The sequence below is a fragment of the Pteropus alecto genome, unplaced genomic scaffold, assembly GCF_000325575.1.
Source record: "Pteropus alecto unplaced genomic scaffold, ASM32557v1 scaffold5, whole genome shotgun sequence".
Lineage (NCBI taxonomy): Eukaryota > Metazoa > Chordata > Mammalia > Chiroptera > Pteropodidae > Pteropus > Pteropus alecto.
The window spans coordinates 7,009,904-7,016,829 of record NW_006441953.1 but is presented as its reverse complement, the minus strand read 5'-3'; the positions used below and the strand labels follow the sequence as shown (position 1 = coordinate 7,016,829).

General features: G+C 34.6%; 1 protein-coding gene across 2 annotated transcripts in view; it reads left to right on the top strand.

Annotated features, from left to right (window-relative positions):
- Positions 1-6,926, top strand: part of COL25A1 (collagen type XXV alpha 1 chain) — a 404,747-nt gene that overhangs the window by 49,818 nt on the left and 348,003 nt on the right. The window lies entirely within an intron of this gene.

Here is a 6,926-nt window from a genome sequence, read left to right as displayed (position 1 = left end):
TCTCTGGAGTGGCTTTTTGGCAGATGCTTTGACCTTCAAAATAAACTACCTTTCCACTCCGTCATACCAGTTAATTATTTCCTGCATACCAGTCTACACCCAGAATTCCAAGTCCCTGGAGACCTTTCAGGCTTGTATGTTTAGCCATAACAAACTGAATTGTGTTGCTTTATGCTAGGGATGTCCATACTTCCATACTTCCAGGTTTGCCTAGGACATTTCTGATTTTTGCTTGTTGTTCTGGTTTGTTTTTATTAATAAAACCGCCTTCACTCACAAAAGTACCTTGGTTAGGATAACAAAGGTACTTTGTTAATATGGTTACCTAACTTCTTTCTGAGATATGATAGTGACTGAACTTTTAAGTTGTGTCTTATCTGTGTCAGTTTTAATCCATAATGAGAAACTCCGAGGTTTAGTTTTTTAAATCATATCACCAAAGGTATCTAATTTAAGTGATTTTGAGTTTATAGCTATTTGAATAGAGATTATAAAATATAAAAATATCAAATGGACAAATCATGACACAAAATATTTTTCTCAAGTCTCACACATTTATTGTGCTTTATAGTATCATAGGCTTAAGAATTTCTGGGAAATCAATTTTAAAAGAGTTATTTTATGCTCTTCATCAAACATTCTGTAAAGCAACACACTGCCTAAGACACTTAATTCTGAGTGCCTATATAACATTATATACGTTTAGTTATGTAAGCTTTTTTGGGGACCACATAGCAAGTGCTATAGTTATTGAATCACTTGAGTGAGGAATGATAACAGTTCTAAAAATATAGCATCTTGGGGTATTTAAAAAAAAATGATAGCATGCCTTTCATGTGCAGTATAGCAGAAAATGACTAGGCTCTGGTAATTATTCTCAGGGCTGCTGTCTGTGAGTTAAGGCTTAAATGCCTTGAATTGCAGATGCTCCAGCTCCTTTTTATTCACTTTGTAAAGTCCCCTAAAATTGTTGCAAATTACTGCAATAGAAAGGGAACAGTGAGGTCTTGTAAGTACATTTACATGAAACATAGTCATAGTAAGGCCTGCAGGGCGACATGACACTTTCTCTCATAAATTCTGTGAACTTTACAGGTATTATTTTGCCCTTCCTGATATTTTGATGGATACTAAAATATTGGAAAAAGGAAAAATATAATCTGTGGTAAAGACACTATGCGTTCCCATTGTACATTCCTAATTTAACTTGACTTGAGTTAAATGTCTATATTTGGGCTATTCTTCATGATGAAGAAAAAAAAAATCTGCTTCTGTTTTTTTTCTTTTTATATCCTTCTGCCTATTCCAGGGTAGGTAAAGAGGAGAGTGTTTTCGTATGAGTGTAAGGTCAACAAAGGCCGGTTTGTATAGTCCAGGGCCACTTCATGTAAGATCTGAGAAGCATTTAGGTAGGAAAGAGCTCTATCTTCCAGACCCGTTTTGACTTTGACTTCTAACTTCACTGTCTCCAGTACTGTAGTTTACATAAGTAATTGTGCATTAGAGAACTTGACTCAAAATCATAGATCGTATAGGTATAGAAGGAACTCAGGAGAATTTATCCCTCTACTTTCTGTTAAGCACCATAACTCCCAACTCCAGGAAGATGGTCCTCTAAGTCAGACTTGAAGACTTTTAGAGAGTCCATTCTAATATTAAATAACCTCATTCTCTGAGGAATCTTTCTTAGATCTAACCCAAGTCCTTCATATTGGAATTTAAGGCTATTTCCTTTGGTTCTGTACTCATTATAGATAGAGAACAGCTGGTCACTGGAATAACTGATCAAATACCTTAAGAATGTTATTAAATCATCCATCAGTCTTCCCTTCACCGGGCCCAATAATCTCAGTTCCTTTAATCTTTCCCCATAGATATTACTTTCCAATCCTTTAATCATCTTTGTGGCTCTTCTCCACTTTAGAAGAGTTAAATTTGAACCCTACAAATTGGGTACAGGTTTTAAGAAAATATTCCCTTTAGAATACAGAGTAACTTATCTGGTCCTACAAAGGTTTGGCAGAGTTACAGCTGCACCCAGAAGCCCCTTTCATCCCAGAAGCAGACTTGGTTCCTAGACCTTTTCCTTCCACGTTCACAGATCAATTTCTTCCACATGTGTTGATGGCCTGATGACTCATGTGGTCAAAAAGAGATGAAGGCTTAATTTTCAGGTGATATTCTTTCTGAGCTCCTATTTTTTTCTCCCCTCCTACATAGAAAATTTTTATTTAGTTTATGAATATAACTGTTAGTTGAAGGAATATTTTAAGCAAGATAGTTAATATTGAGAAGTTGAAGTAATAAATAAGTATTTTGTGTAAATAACTTCTCAAACTCTGAAAGTAAAAGAGTTAAGAAAGCTTTAGTGAAATAAATAAGCCAATCACTTACATTTGTTTTCATAAAAGTGTGAATATCTAAATAATGTCAGTATCAAGGTACCTTTTACATAGATGTGAGTTTTTAGTAACAGGGAAAAATCATTCAAGTATATCGTGTGACTTCTGGTCTTCTGGGATTATATCATAAGTCTTGTCTAGTTCAAGCTCCATTTTATGAACACTAATATTGGCTAGTCTCCCAGACCATAAAACTACTATTCTTAATTTGACCTTCAACCCCATCCCCTCACCTCTTGAAAAACTTTGACGAATTATGTGTTGGTGTGTGTGATTATTGCAGGGAGTGAAGTGGAATGTATATGGGTTAAAGACATTCATTATTCTAAGGTTAGGGTTTGCCTTTTAAAAAATGAGGCCAAAGACTTTCAAGCAGAATAGACTATTAGAAAAATTGTTGGTAGAATTGGCTCCTTGTTACACAAAGCTGAGGAAACGTGACTGTGAAACACAGCAGCTATTGGAGTGTTTGTAGAAGAAACTGGATGACAAGCTTGCAAGCATGTGCAAAGCAAGCAGTATTCCACTTTGTAAAGGCTCAGGATACTGATGTCACAGTTAGAGAATGTGGCTGATATGAAAGGTGAAGCTCATCAGCCATTAATATTTCAGACCCAGGCCTCTTGGTTTTTGTATTCAGCTCCCATTGTAAGCTTGACACAACTTAAGGACACGAGGTAGAAAAATATTGACTCGATATGCTGTCTTTCTGTCAACATTTTTTTTAAGTTTAAGTGCAGTAGAAATGTATTATACTTGCAATAAAAAAGACTTATGAACACATCAGGAATCTGTACAAATGAATTAAAGTCATGGAGGTAGTTGTCTGGGGGTGAGATTGGGGTTACTAGGTTCCACTAACTCTACCTCAGCAACAAATTCTAAATGTTTCCTGTGTTGTAAATTAGAAACTACTTGTTTTAATTAAGACCATCTGTAAGCTCACAATGACTTGGGGACGAAAGTAGTGCCAAGGTAAAACTGGTAGTGTTCATCTGAGTCATTTATTCTTCGGGCCAAATAATTTTTTGCTAGGCAAATATTTCATAGATTTGAGTTTGCATATGACCTGTTTCTTCTAAAGGTCTCCCATTAAGTGGCTAACAGGTGATTTAAAGATGGCATATTTAGGAACCATCTAGAAAACAAGACCACCCTCCCTGGTTGTATATGACAATATAATTTTTAGCAATAGCTCTTGATGATTAAAACAAGGTATCTAAATGTTATTTAAGGAATTGAACAAAGAAAGTGAAAGTGAAGAAACAAGGCAATCCAGAAAATGCAAACCATAAATGACATTTTGAAAGGAAAGAGGGCGTTTAAGCAAGAAAGCAAGGAATACTGGCAAAGCTAAAAAGGCGTAACTTTAGCACAGAGCAAGAATGACTAGGCTCTAATGAATATTACAGGTTTCTAGAATGTGAGAATTGAGAGATGTCTTAGAGAGTGTATAGCTCAGTCCTTTAAATTTATAGATTACAAACAAACATAAAAATCAAACCCCTGAGTTGCAGAAAGTTCTTTCTTTTGTCTCTGTATTTTTCTACTGAAAGACTGGTGGAATATAGTGAACATTTAACAAATAAATATAGGAGGCAAATAAATACAGTGTTCTGGAAGAATTAATCTCCATTTAAATGAACAAATAACAATTGATTTTAGGAAAAGTAAATAATATTCTAAAGGAATTATTTATTTGTATTCTGTGTTGTTTCAGAAAGGACTTATAATTTAATATGGGATAAAAATACGTGCAAGTGATCACAATACAGTAGCAGTGGTTGGTCTTAATGGACTCTTAAACTGTTGGGCAGGCAAATGTTTTATCTTCTTGAGTTCTTGCAGTGACATTATGAGGTACTATTTTTGCTCTCTTTCCAATTTTACACCTTAGGAAAACTGAAGCACAGAGAGATTAAATCACTAGCTCAAGTGACATGTGAGGGTTTGAAGTCAGGTTTGTCTGTCTGCAGAGTCTTTTCATAACTGTTACATCACTGTGCCTCTGACTGGAAAAGGGAAAAATACTAATGCACTGCAAGAAAGAAACATATAGACTTATATGTGGAATTCAAAGATTGGAGAAAATCACTTGGGCCAAGGTGGACAGCAGGGTTAGAAGCAGGTCTGCCGGAGATGATGGCCCCAGTAATGGCCTTTGAAAGATGATGGATTTTAGATAGATATTAATAAGAAGTGTGTTCCTGAAAGTTTAAGGATTCCATATTTTCTTTTAGTGATGGTGGAACGGATTCCAGAATAGTTGGTTCAAAGATGGGCATTAAACCATTTCTTTACCAGTATACATTCTGTACGTTAATATGAAAATATGGAAATTTGCCAGTCTTGGCTTTAAATAATCCTTAGGATAACTCCCTTGTTTATTCATATAATTTTTATTTCTCTTTTTACTGCCCTGATTGAAGGTTTATACTCTTGTAAATTTTGCATCTGAAAGATTTCCTCTGGGCAAACGTGAATTTCCTCCAAAATATGTTTTCTGAAGAGAATTTAAAAGAGAAATTTTAAAACTCCTTGGACGTAAGATGCTTTATTCATCTCCACCGACGGAGGAATTGCCCTTGCTTTCTAGTTCCCTAGTTGTGCCATTTATTTGAGCAGTCACATCACAGCACTTATTTTTTTGTAACTTGTAGATTATATTAGAAATGTTTATTTATTTTTATAATTTTTTAAAATTTCCTTTATGGTATTCATGAAGGAGAGCAAAGAACTTCTCCTGGGATCCTGGGATAAGCTGGCATTGTAATAAAACAGGGCACATTGTAAATGAGATCTCTTGTATGTAATTGATTCATAACACTCATTTAGCTTTTTAGCATGTTCAACTGACCAACTGGTAGTATAGCTACTAGTTAAAAACATTTCTTTATCAGATTTTAATTTTATATGTTTCTAAAACACTTTCCAAAGTGTTTTTAGTGACCATTCTACATAATTTAAAACTATATAACAATGTTTCTAAAAGATTTTTCTTCTACACTTAAAATTTTTTTTAGAAGAGCTAACAGAGCCCACTGTAGTCGGGCTATCTTCCATACCAATTTCTGTTGGGAACTAAATACTATAAAAAGGATTACTATTCAATATTCATAGCTTTTAACATGGTCTGTAAATTGATATTGATATTTAGAAAATGTAAGTCATTAGAGAAAAGTATTAAATAAAAGAATGTTCTCAAAACTAACAATAAGCTTGTTTTAAATGTTGTAGGACAATAACTAACAAGGCATTTCTAGAAATTAGTTATTTGGAGGAGACTTAGGGTTAAAATTCTTTTTCTTGGATTTGGATTTATGCTTTTTCAGTATAAATGCTATTTAGCAATCAACTATATTTTGTGCCAGGCTTATAGACTGAACATGATTTATTCATTTTCTGATATATTGAATGGGGAGAGTGACCATTTATGGTTATGCCCACGAGTTTTATGAGAGCTTTTAAGAATGAACTGGAAGTTATAGGTATTTGGGGAATGGCTTTGGGTTTCATCCAATTCAGGACTAATAGTCTCTGCCAGGTTCTATTGCTTCTGATGCCTGGCAAACCAGAAAATTCAGAGTAGCTCTTATTTAGAGAAAATCTATCTTAGTTTCTTATTGTGTATCTTGCTTTATTCAACAGATGTATTCTTGAAAAATTTGTGGAACGTAAAGTTTTATAAATTAAATGTTTTAAACACAGATTGGAACTTTTAATTTAAGTGATATTACAAAAGTGAAGAGACCTTTGGCAAAACAAATCATTTCTCCAAAGTTATGTATATATATATTGAAAAAATTAAAAATTTTGTACAGTGGTGATTTTTTTGAGCACTTATTTTATAGCAGAATATAACGTGTTATCTTCAAGCAATTTTGTGAAGAATACAAATGAAGTAACTACACAGCATATGCAATTTGTAAAAAATCAATGTTACACATTAAGCAAAAGCAATGTATTCAGCCCTGCACTCAATCACTATAGGATACACAGATTGTGTCACAGAGAAAGTTACACCTAGACTTAACTGTCTAGGTATACCTAGCCCTATCTGTGCCAAGTGGGAAGTTATAGTTAAAAAAAAAAAAACTTTGCCAAAAGTAACTAATAAGTACCTTGCCATAGAGGATTACACCTGAACCCAACTGCAAGATGTGTGCATACAAGAGGTGACAATGAGACTTGATGCACAATTGTGCCATAGATTGGGTTTCAGTTGTACCTTATTGTTTCATGATTTTGCTGAATGAATCCTGTAAGTTCTGTACTCTTTGTCATCGCCACCAAAGTTTCTGCTCAGCTTAGTGGTCAGCTAATTACTGTGCAGAGATTTCTTTAAATGCCTTGAACCAATAAGTTTCCCCTTATTATGAGGCAGGTTTCTCTCGTGATCGAAGATGGCTGCCAGCAGCATCTGGGACAACATATTTCCTGGTTTTCATCAAAGGACATTGAGGGGTGGGGGTAGAGGAAGAGAGAGGGAGGAGGAAAAAGAGAGGAGGAGAAAGAGAGAGAGGG